The 12,313-nt window shown below is 36.2% G+C and overlaps 1 protein-coding gene across 2 annotated transcripts in view; it reads right to left on the minus strand.

Moving 5' to 3' along the window:
* MALRD1 (MAM and LDL receptor class A domain containing 1) overlaps positions 1-12,313 on the minus strand; it is a 784,828-nt gene that overhangs the window by 482,777 nt on the left and 289,738 nt on the right. The gene's annotated exons all lie outside the window — the stretch shown is intronic.

Raw genomic sequence — 12,313 nt, forward strand, 5'->3', positions numbered from 1 at the left:
AGAAAGAAAGAAAGACAGAAAGAAAGAAAAAGATGGTGAGAAAAAAAGAAAAGAAAGAGACCAAACACCTGAAAAGACACCTCATGAAAGAAAATATCCAGGTAGCAAATAAGCATATGAAAAGGTGCTCCATACATATGTCATCAGAGAAATGCAAATTAAAACAACAATGCAATATTACTATATACCTATTAAAATGGTCAAAATCCAGAAACCAACAATATCAAATGCTGGTAGGAATGTGAAGTAATAGGAATTCTCATTCATTAATGGTGGGAATCCAAAATTGTATAATCACTTTAACAGGCTGTTTGGTAAGGTTTCTTACAAATAAACACACTCTTAATCATATGATCCAGAAATTAGGCTTCTTGGTATTTATAACCAAAGGAGATGAAATTTATGTCCAGACAAAAACCTACACATGAATGTTTATAGCAGCTTTATTCATTACTCCAAAAACTTGGAAGCAAGCAAATATCCTTCTGTAGGCAAATGGATAAATAAACTTTGGTACATTCAACAATGGAATATTATTCAGCACGAAAACGAAATGAGCTATCAAGGCATGAAAAGACAAGGAAGAAACTTAAGTGTATATTAATTATGAAGTGAAAGAAGCCAATTTGAAAAGTCTACATGCTCTATGATTCCAACTACATGACATTCTAGAAAAGGCAAAACTATTGAAACAGTAAAACATTAGTGGTTGCCAGGGCTTTGGCAGGGAAAAGGGAGGGAGGAATGAACAGGCAGAGCACAGAGGATTTTTAGGACAATGAAAGTACTCTGTACTGTACTATAATTCTGGATGTATGCAATTATGCATTTGTCCAAACCCATAGAATATATAACACCAAGAGTGGACTATAATGTAAAATATGGATTCTGAGTGTTTGGATAAGTCATGTAGGATCATCAATTGTAAGAAATATACTGGCATTAATTCTAGAGAATGAAGCAGGGTTCTCCTTGCACATAAGGGAAGAATCTAAAGGTACAGAAGCGGATACAAAGCAAGAGGCATTACAAATAGAAATGAAATAAAAGACAGAAAACTACTTGATAAGTTTCAATCTGTTACACAAATGATACAGCCATTATTCAATGATTTCAATTTGAGGCAAAAATAAGTTAAAAGGGATTTTTTTAAGTTTATTTACCTTTTTTGAGAGAGAGAGAAAAAGCGAGTGAGAGTGAGAGTGGGGGAGGCACAGAGAAAAAGGGGGAGAGAGAATCCCAAGCAGGCTCTGCTCTTCAGTGCAGAGCCAGATGCAGGGCTTGAACTCATGAACGATGAAATTACGACCTGAGCTAAAATCAAGAGTAGAATGCTCAACAAACTGAGCCACCCAGGCATCCCTAAGAGAGAATTGTTACTATTTTCTGAAACAATATGAGCTAGCCATGTTTGCAGTAAATACATTTATTTATTAATCTGACCTGATTTTTTTAAAAAAATCAATCTTTCCAGCACTGATCTCTAAGGCTATTTATTCAAAATTCTACTTGTAACCTCACTGGGATTTTGAAAGTTCCCTGTAATGAAACTAGCAAATTGGATTCTGCTCACTAGATTCATGACTTTATCCAGTTTTATGAAATGGACTTATAAAATTTCGGGATTGTGAAATCAATACAAGACATAGCCAAAACTTACTTTGAAACATCTTATAGATGAAATCCCAGTAGGAGAAGGGAATGAAATGGCTGTGCACTCCCTCTCCCCAGAGATAACAATTGTAAATATGGCATAAAATATATAAAGTTAATTCTAAAATACAAACCAGAAAATTTCCAAAGCAGACAAAAATCAGAGGAAAGCATAATACACATACAAACTTGCAACTCAAAGTGGTGAGAACAGTGAGTTTGTGTCTTTTTGATCTGAAAAAATTGACAATCTCCCTTACCCTTTGGCTATGTTTGTAAAAACTGACACAATGACAGTCTTACTGGCTAAAGGAATGAGAGATCAGAGTTCAGAAGAAAATTTAAAAGAGAAATCCTAGAAATCTTAACAGCAAAGCTACACAGTTACAGGGGTGACAACAGGAAGCATGGCAAAATGCAGGTAGGGACCAGAGAAAAAACTATGCTGAAAGATTAGAGCTATGTGGACACAATCTTCAAAGGTAAGGTTTTTTTTTTAACAGTGTAGTTTTTAACCGTATATAGCTCAAACACCAGAAAGCACAAAGCTTTATGTCCTTGTGGACTTGAAGTTTCAGAAAAGAGAGTCTGAAACTGACACAGCATGGATAAAGAAGAAATGCACAAAAAAGCAACACTGGAAAATGATAAAAACAGAGCAGAGAAAGGAGTAGCTACATTCGGTGCACTAGATAAAGTTTACAGTTTAAAACCAAGTACATTAACTACCTATTGAAACAGAAAACAAAAATCTTAACACGAACATTACAGAATCCAGAGTCACTAAAATGTATTATCAGTAATATCTAGTTTTCAATCAAAAACCTCTAGACATACAGAAAAAAATGTAGTATGATCATTACCGGCTAAAAATAAACAGCCAATAGAAAATCACTCCATGTGGGTCAAGATGTTGACTGTATCAGACCAAGATTTTATAGTACCTGTCATAGATACATTCAAAAAACTAAAGAAAAATTATTCAACCAACTGAAGAACATTAGGTATCAATGGATGCATAGATAATCTCAAGAGTAAATGGGAATTCTAAAATAAATAACCAAATGATAACTCAGAGACTGAAACCTACAATAACAGAAAATAAAAAATAAGATGCTATCTGGGTTGAATAATAGATTGGTTATCACTGAAGAGGAATGAGTAAACATGAAAATACATTAGTGAAGTTATCAACTCAAGAATCACAAAGATTGACAAAAATTAACACCATTCGAGACTTGTAACACAATATCAAACAATCCAAAATTGATATAAATGGAATCTCAGAAGAAGAAAAGACGAAAGATAAAGTATTTGAAAAAATAGTGCCTGGAAAGTTCCTAAGTCTGGTAGAAAACAATTAAAGATCTAGTAACCTTAATAGTAGATACACCATGGCCAAAATGTTATAAGCCAAAGATACAGAGAAAATCTTATAACTGAACAAAGAAAACAAAGAAAAATGATGCATAACGAGAAACATCAATACGACTAACAACAGATACTGTTTCTGAAACTAGTATAGATACTGAAATTATATGTTCACAGTGCTGAATAAAAATAAACAGAAAAATTAATTCTATACCCAGTGAAGCCTTCTTTTAAAATTGAAAAGGAAATAAATTTTTAGATTGAGGAAACAGGGAGAATAATTTGCCAGCAAAGCTCTACTAAAAGAAATACTAAAGAAATTATCTTTAGAAAGACTGATGAAATAATACCAGCTAGGAATCAGATTGAATAAAATGATAAATATGTTATATTAAAGTATATGTGTATATAATTTATGTATCTTACATGTATATATTTTAAATTATATAAGTAATATATGTGTGTGTGTGTTCTTTTTTTTCTCTTAATCCTGCTGAAAGACAAAAAGACTGAATGAAGCAAAAATAATAACACCATTTTGATAGATTTGTAACTTATATTGACAATATATATGACAATAATAGCACTAAGAATAAGTAGGAGTAAATAGAAATAAACAGTACTAAAATCCCTATATTTAACCTTGACTAATTCAATATTAACACTAGGTACACTGGGTCAAATTTAAGATGTTTGCTTTAACATCTAGAGTAACCAATAAAAATTGCAAAGATATATAGTAAAAATAGAATGATAAATTTTTTGAATTAAAATTTAAAAAAAAACAGGAAAGGTAAAAAGAGGGAATTCTAAAAACTGAGATACATTTAAAAAATAAAAAATAAAAAACCTAAATATAAGCATATCAATAATTACATTAAATGTAAATGGAATAAATACCCCATCAAAAGACAGAGATTGTTGGTTAGAATAAAAGAGCAAGAAACAACTATATATTATTTACAAGACACTTTAAATACAAAGACAAATGTAAACTGAAAGTAAATAGCTGTGAAAGAAATACTGGTAACCTATGAGCATAAGAAAGCTAAAGAAATTATATTAATATCAGACAGGACGGATTTTAAGACTGATATGTAGAGCCAAAGCATAAGAGACTGTTGAGAACTGAGAACAAACTAAGGGTTGATGGGGGGTGGGAGGGAGGAGAGGGTGGGTGATGGGTATTGAGGAGGTGTTGTATGGAAACCAATTTGACAATAAATTTCATATATAAAAAAAAAAAAAAGAAAGAAAAAAAAAGACTGATATGTATCAGTCTATATCATGTACATATGATATGTATATATGTATCAGTATATATCATATACATATTAATTGAAACTGAATCAAAGCCCTGAATGCAAAATCTAAATAACTCTCAGGAGAAACCGAGGGGAAAGACCTCATGACTGCATTTGGCAACAATTTCTTGGATGTGACACCAAAGGTAAAGATAAAAATAACAACAAAAAAAAAATACATTGGACTAGATCAAAATTAAAGCTTTTGTGCATCAATGCACACTACCAACAAAGTGAAAATTCAACCCACAGAATCTGAGAAAATATTTACAAATCATATTCTGAAAAGAGATTAAAATCCATAATATAAGGAACTCCTACAATTCAACAACAACAAAAAATAAAAACCTAGTTCAAGATGGACAAAGGACTTGAACACACATGCAAATTACCAATAAGCACATAAAAGGATGGTCAATGCCACTATCCTAGAGAAATGCTAATTAAAACCACAAATCACTTCACATGCATAAGATGGCTATTGTCAAAAACAAAACAGAAAATAAGTGTTGAAAAGGTTGTTGAGAACAGGAACACTTGTTATATATGCGAAATTTTATGTTACATATATTTTAAGCAAGAAAATTTTAATTAAGAAAATTTTAAATTATTTTACCAGGATGCCAAGTTTTTATTATACTTGCTTAAAAAAGCATTAGTTCTATTCAAATCCAATATTTAATACCTTCCAATATTTCACTTTACTTCTCTTACCATAATAACATAAAGAAAACATAGAGATTTTATCTTAAATATTATATATATAAATAAACCCTCAAATCTCCTGTAATTTACCCAAAGTATTACTAGTATTATCATTTCCTATAGGATTAAGAAGTTCAGGGTGTCGGGGCAGCTCATTCTGTTGAGTGTCTGACATCAGCTCAGGTCATGATCTCACAGTTTGTGGGTTCGAGCCCCCCATCAGGCTCTGTGCTGACAGCTCAGAGCCTGGAGCCTGCTTCAGATTCTGTGTCTTCCTCTCTCTGCCTCTCCCATGCTTGCATTCTGTCTCTCTCTCAAAATTAATAAACATTTTAAAAATTCAAAAATTGGCTTAAAAAAAGTACAGTTATACTCAAGCCTCCTTTCCTATTAATTGGCCAGTTAATTTAATTGTAGGAATATATGAAATAAAAGTCAAAGGAGAAATTGAAGGGAGCAGAGATACAGCATGGTCTCAAAAAAGTAATATCTGTAATGGAGATATTATTGAAAACTACTATTGCTAGAGATAGGAATATGGCAGCATAGGAGGATGGTGGGCTCACCTCGTCCTGCTGATCTTTTAGATTCCATCCACATCTGCCTAAATAACCCAGAAAAATGCCAGAAGACTAGCAGAATAGACTCTCAGGAGCCAAGGTAGACAAGAGGCCCATGGAAGAGGGTAGGAAGGGTAGAGAGGCAGTGTGTGCTACAAGGACTGGTGGGAGGGAGCTGGGGCGGTGGAGGGGCAGTCTGCCAAGCAAGGCAGAGCCCCTAAAGTCTGGCTTGCAAAAGAGGAGGGGCCGGACTCCATGACTTCTGACAGCCAGCGGGACTTACATCTGGAGAGCCGGGAGTGCGATAGGATGCGGGGAGGGAGAGTTGTTAAGCCCCAGAAGGACAGAGGTTGGTGGGGGAACAAAGGCGCTGGCAAGCGCCATTTCCCTCTCCCATCCCCTGGCCAAAATGTCAAAGGGAACCAGTTCCCATCACCCAACTTGCGTGCACCACACAAACACCCAATATTGTGTTTCTGTGGATCCATCCCTCCAACGGGCCTGCCTCCCTCGTGGTGCTGCAGGTCCCCTCCCGCAGGGGACTACCCATGGCAAAACTAGCTAAGCCTGCCCCTCCCGTCACTTGCACCTTGTGGATCCACCCCAGCTAATATGCCAGATCCCATTGAAGCAGCACCACAAGCCTGGCAGTGCACAAGAAGCCCAGATAAGGGCCACACCACTCCACAGTGAGTCCTGCCCCTACCAGAGGGGAAGATAAGGTACACACCAGTCTGACTGTGGCCCCAGCAGTGGGCTGGGGGCAAACATCAGGTCTGACTGCGGCCCTGCCCACCAACACAAGTTTCACGGACAACATAGGAGAAGTGCCCTGCAGTTTGGAGCTACCACAGGGAATACCTAAAATGATGAAACGGAAGAATTCTCCTTAAGAGAAACTCCAGGAAGTAGCAACAGCTAACTGATCAAAACTAATTTAAGCAATATAAGGGAACAAGAATTTAGAATAATAGTCATAAAATTAATTGCTGGGCTTGAAAAAAAGCATAGAGGACAGCAGAGAATCTATTGCTACAGAGATCAAGGGACTAAAACATAGTCATGAGGAACTAAAAAATGCTATAAATGAGGTGCAAAATAAAATGGAGGCAGCCATAGAACAGATTGAAGAGGCAGAGAAGAGGTGAATTAGAAGATAAATTTATGGAAAAAGAGGAAGCTGAGAAAAAAAAGAGATAAAAAAAAAATCCAGGAGTATGAGGGGAGAATTAGAGAACTAAGTGATGCAATCAAATGGAAAAATATCCATATCACAGAAGAAGAAGACGAAGAAGAGAGAGAAGAGAAAGGGGCTGAAGGTGTACTTGAATAAATCATAGTTGAGAACTTCCCTGATTTGGGGAAGGAAACAGGCATTGAAGTCCAGGAGGCACAGAGAACTCCCTTCAGACAACTTGAATCAATCTTATGCACAACATATCACAGAATTCCAGAAGAAGAGAGACAGAGAAGGGGGCTGAAGGTGTACTTGCATAATTCATAGTTGAGAACTTCCCTGATCTGGGGAATGAAACAGGCATTGAAATCCAGAAGGCACAGAGAACCCCCTTCAGACATAACTTGAATCGATCTTACGCACAACATATAGTGAAACCGGCAAAATACAAGGATAAAGAGAGAATTCTGAAAGCAGCTAGGGATAAATGTGCTCTAACATATAAAGGGAGACCGATAAGACTAGTGACAGATCTCTCTACTGAAACTTGGCAGGCCAGAAAGGAATGGCAGGAAATCTTCAATGTGATGAACAGAAAAAATATGCAGCCGAGAATCCTTTATCCAGCAAGTCTGCCATTCAGAATAGAAGGAGAGATAAAGGTTTTCCCAAACAAACAAAAACTGAAGGAATTCATCACCACTAAACAGCCCTACAAGAGATCCTAAGGGGGAATCCTGTGAGACAAAGTACTAGAGACATCACTGCAAGCATGAAACCTACAGACATCACAATGACTCTAAACCCATATCTTTCTATAATAACACTGAATGTAAATGGACTAAATGCTCCAACCAAAAGACATAGGGTATCAGAATGGATTAAAAAAAAAGACCCATCCATTTGCTGTCTACAAGAGACTCTTTTTAGACCTGAGGACACTTTCAGATTGAAAGTGAGGGGAGAGAGAACTATCTATCATGCTACTGGAAGTCAAAAGAAAGCTGGAATAGCCATACTTATATCAGACAAACTAGACTTTAAATTAAAGGCTGTAACAAGAGATGAAGAAGGGCATTATATAATAATTACAGGTTCTATCCATCAAGAAGAACTAAAAATTATAAATGTCTATGCACCGAATACAGCAGCCCCCAAATATATAAAACAATTAATCACAAACATAAGCAACCTTATTGATAAGAATGTGGTAATTGCAGGGGACTTTAATACTCCACTTACAGTAATGGATATATCATCTAGACACAGGATCAACAAAGAAAAAAGGGCCCTGAATGATACATTGGATGAGATGGACTTGACAGATATATTTAGAACTCTGCATCCCAAAGCAACAGAATATACTTTCTTCTCGAGTGCACATGGAACATTCTCCAAGACAGATCACATACTGGGTCACAAAACATCCCTTCATAAGTATACAAGAATGGAGATCACACGATGCATACTTTCGGACCACAATGCTATGAAGCTTGAAATCAACCACAGGAAAAAGTCTGGAAAACCTCCAAAAGCATGGAGGTTAAAGAACACCCTACTAGAGAATGAATGGGTCAAATGTGTTGGGATGCAGTACAGGCAGTCCTCAGGAAAATAAATTGCAATCCAGGCCTATCTCAAGAAACAAGAAACATCCCAAATACAAAATCTAACGGCACACCCAAAGGAAATAGAAGCAGAACAGCAAAGACAGCCTAAATCCAGCAGAAGAAGAGAAATAATAAAGATCAGAGCAAAAATAAACAATATAGAATCTAAAAAAATGTAGAGCAGATCAACGAAACCAAGAGTTGCTTTTTTGAAAAAATAAACAAAAGTGATAAACCGCTAGCCAGGCTTCTCAAAAAGAAGAGGACAGGACCCAAATAGATAAAATCATGAATGAAAATGGAATTATTACAACCAGTCCCTCAGAAATACAAACAATTATCAGGGAATACTATGAAAAATTATATGCCAACAAATTGGACCACCTGGAAGAAATGGACAAATTCCTAAGCACCCACAATCTTCCAAAACTCAACAGGAAGAAATAGAAAACTTGAACAGAGCCATAACCAGTGAAAAAATTGAATCAGTTATCAAAAATCTCCAAACAAATAAGAGTCCAGGACCAGATGACTTCCTTGGGGAATTCTACCAGACATTTAAAGCAGAGATAATACCTATCCTTCTCAAGCTGTTCCAAAAAATAGAAAGGGAAGGAAAACTTCCAGACTCATTCTATGAAACCAGCATTACTTTGATTCCCAAAATAGAGACCCAGCAAAAAAAAGAGAACCATGGGCCAATATCCCTGATGAATATGGATGAGAAAATTCTCAACAAGATACTAGCAAATCGAATTCAACAACATATAAAAAGAATTATTCACCATGATCAAGTGGGATTCATTCCTGGCTGGTTCAACATTCACAAATCATTCAATGTGATACATCACGTTAATAAAAGAAAAGATAACAATGATATGATCCTATCAATCAACGCAGAAAAAGCATTTGACAAAATTCAGCATCCTTTCTCCTTTCTTAATAAAAACGCTTGAGAAAGTCAGGAGAGAAGGAACATACCAAAACATCATAAAAACCATTTATGAAAAGCCTGCACCTACTATCATCCTCAATGGGGAAAAACTGAGAGCTTTCCCCCTGAGATCACGAACATGACAGGGATGTCCACTCTCACTGCTGTTGTTTAACATAGTGTTGGAAGTTCTAGCATCAGCAATCAGACAACAAAAGGAAATCAAAGGCATCAAAACTGGCAAAGATGAAGTCAAGCTTTCACTTTTTACAGATGACATTATACATAGAAAACCCAATACACTCCACCAAAAGTCTGCTAGAACTGATACATGAATTCAGCAAAGTTGCAGGATACAAAATTAATGTACATAAATCAGTTGCATTCTTATACACTAATAATGAAGCAACAGATAAATAAAGAAACTGATCCCATTCACAATTGCACCAAGAAGCATAAAATACCTATGAATAAACCTAACCAAAGATCTATATGTTGAAAACTATAGAAAGCTTATGAAGGAAATTGAAGAAGGTACAAAGAAATGGAAAAACATTCCGTGTTCATGAATTGGAAGAATAAAAATTGTTAAAATGTCAATACTACCCAAAGGAATCTACACATTCAATGCAATCCCAATCAAAATTGCACCAGCATTTTTCTTGAAGCTAAAACAAGCAATCCTAAAATTTGTATCGAACCACAAAAGACCCCGATTAGCCAAAGTAATATTGAAGAAGAAGACCAAAGGAGGAGGCATCACAATCCCAGACTTTAGCTTCTACTACAAAGCTGTAATCATCAAGACAGCATGGTATTGGCACAAAAACAGACACATAGACCAATGGAATAGAATAGAGACTCCAGAATTGGACCCACGAAAGTATGACCAACTAATCTTTGACAAAGCAGGAAAGAATATCCAATGGAAAAAAGTCTCTTTAACGAATGGTTCTGGGAGAACTGGACAGCCACATGCAGAAGAATGAACTACACCACTTTCTTACACCATTCACAAAAATAAACTCAAAATGGATGAAAGACCTGAATGTGAGACAGGAAACCATCAAAACCCTAGAGGAGAAAGCAGGAAAAAAACTTCTCTGACCTCAGCCACAGCAATTTCTTAGTTGACACAACTCCAAAGGCAAGGGAATTAAAAGCAAAAATGAACTACTGAGACCTCATGGAAATAAAAAGCTTCTGCACCGCAAAGGAAACAATTAACAAAACTAAAAGCAACTGATGGAACAGATATTTGCAAATAACATATCGGACAAAGGGCTAGTATCGAAAATCTATAAAGAACTCACCAAACTCCACACCCAAAAAAACAAATAATCCAGTGAAGAAATGGGCAGATGACATGAATAGACACTACTCTAAAGAAGACATTCAGATGGACAACAGGCACATGAACAGTTGCTCAATGTCACTCCTCATCAGGGAAATAAAATCAAAACCACACTCAGATATCACCTCACATCAGTCAGAGTGGCTAAAATGAACAAATCAGGACACTATAGATGCTGGAGAGGATGTGGAGAAATGGGAACCCTCTTGCACTGTTGGTGGGATTACAAACTGGTACAGCTTCTCTGGAAAACAGTGTGGAGGTTCTTCAAAAAATTAAAAATAGACCTACCCTATGACCCAGCAATAGCACTGCTAGGAATTTACCCAAGGGATACATAAGTGCTGATGTATGTATACACATAAGTGTATAAGGGCACTTGTACCCCAATGTTTATAGCAGCACTTTCAACAATAGCGAAATTATGGAAAGAGCCAAAATGTCCATCAACTGATGAATGGATAAAGAAGTTGTGGTTTATATATACAATGGAATACTACTTGGCAATGAGAAAGAATGAAATCTGGCCCTTAGTAGCAACATGGATGGAACTGGAGAGTGTTATGCTAAGTGAAGTCAGTCATACAGAGAAAGACAGATACCATATGTTTTCACTCTTATGTGGATCCTGAGAAACTTAAGAGAAGACCATGAGGGAGTGGAAGGGGGGAGAAAAGAGAGGGAGGGAGGCAAACTATAAGAGACTCTTAAAAACTGGGAATAAACTGAGGGTTTATGGGGGGTGGAAGGGGGGGAAAGTGGGTAATGGGCATTGAGGAGGGCACCTGTTGGGATGAGCACTGGGTATTTTATGGAAACCAATCTGACAATAAATTTAATATTAAAATAAAAAGAAAGAAAACTACTATTGCTTATTCCATAATCTAAAATCAGCATAAACCTGCTCGTGCAGGGGCATAAAAGAAATGTACAGTCTGTTAGCAGGTAATAGACTTGTCAGATGTAAATAACAATCACATGTATGCAAATGAATCAAGGGTTTCCAGTCAGATTCTTATTCTTTCAATATTACCAGGGTCTGGGGGAAAAAAGTGTCACGTACTAAAAATGTAAATGATTCCTATATTTCAACAATCACAAATGGAAATATCTTTCAAGATGTGAAAGGTCTTGTGATTCAAAACAGTTCTACTTTTACACCATGTTTTTAAAACAGCTGTGCTATACTAAACCAGAGATTAAATTGGTAATAGAGCAGGAGTAACTAACAGCAATCATGTTACAATGGTTACTATCTATTCTCCTGTGTTATACACAGAAAGCTGACCCTCAGATTTAGACATTCACTGAAAGAGCAGATAATTTGGTTTTAGTTCTTAACCTCCTCACATTCACATTTACTTAAGGGGATTCATGTCATGCCATTCCTCCCCCGTGCTTTGCCACCAGGGTTTAATATCAGTATTTTAATGCCTTGTATACTTTAAGGATGAAAGTGAATTATCATACTTTGACCTTTATATTATTCTACAGCATTCCTCATCAGCAATTGCCATTATTGGTTATTTATAGCATCGTTGGTCTGCGGTGGAAAGGCCAATCTGAATTCTGAATATACTGAATATGTAGATCATGTAAGAAGTATTTAAAAATGTAAACAAGCACCAACCACAGTGTTTTGTGG

The sequence above is a fragment of the Puma concolor genome, chromosome B4, assembly GCF_028749965.1.
Source record: "Puma concolor isolate L17-30 chromosome B4, mPumCon1.1.hap2, whole genome shotgun sequence".
Taxonomy (NCBI): Eukaryota; Metazoa; Chordata; class Mammalia; order Carnivora; family Felidae; genus Puma; species Puma concolor.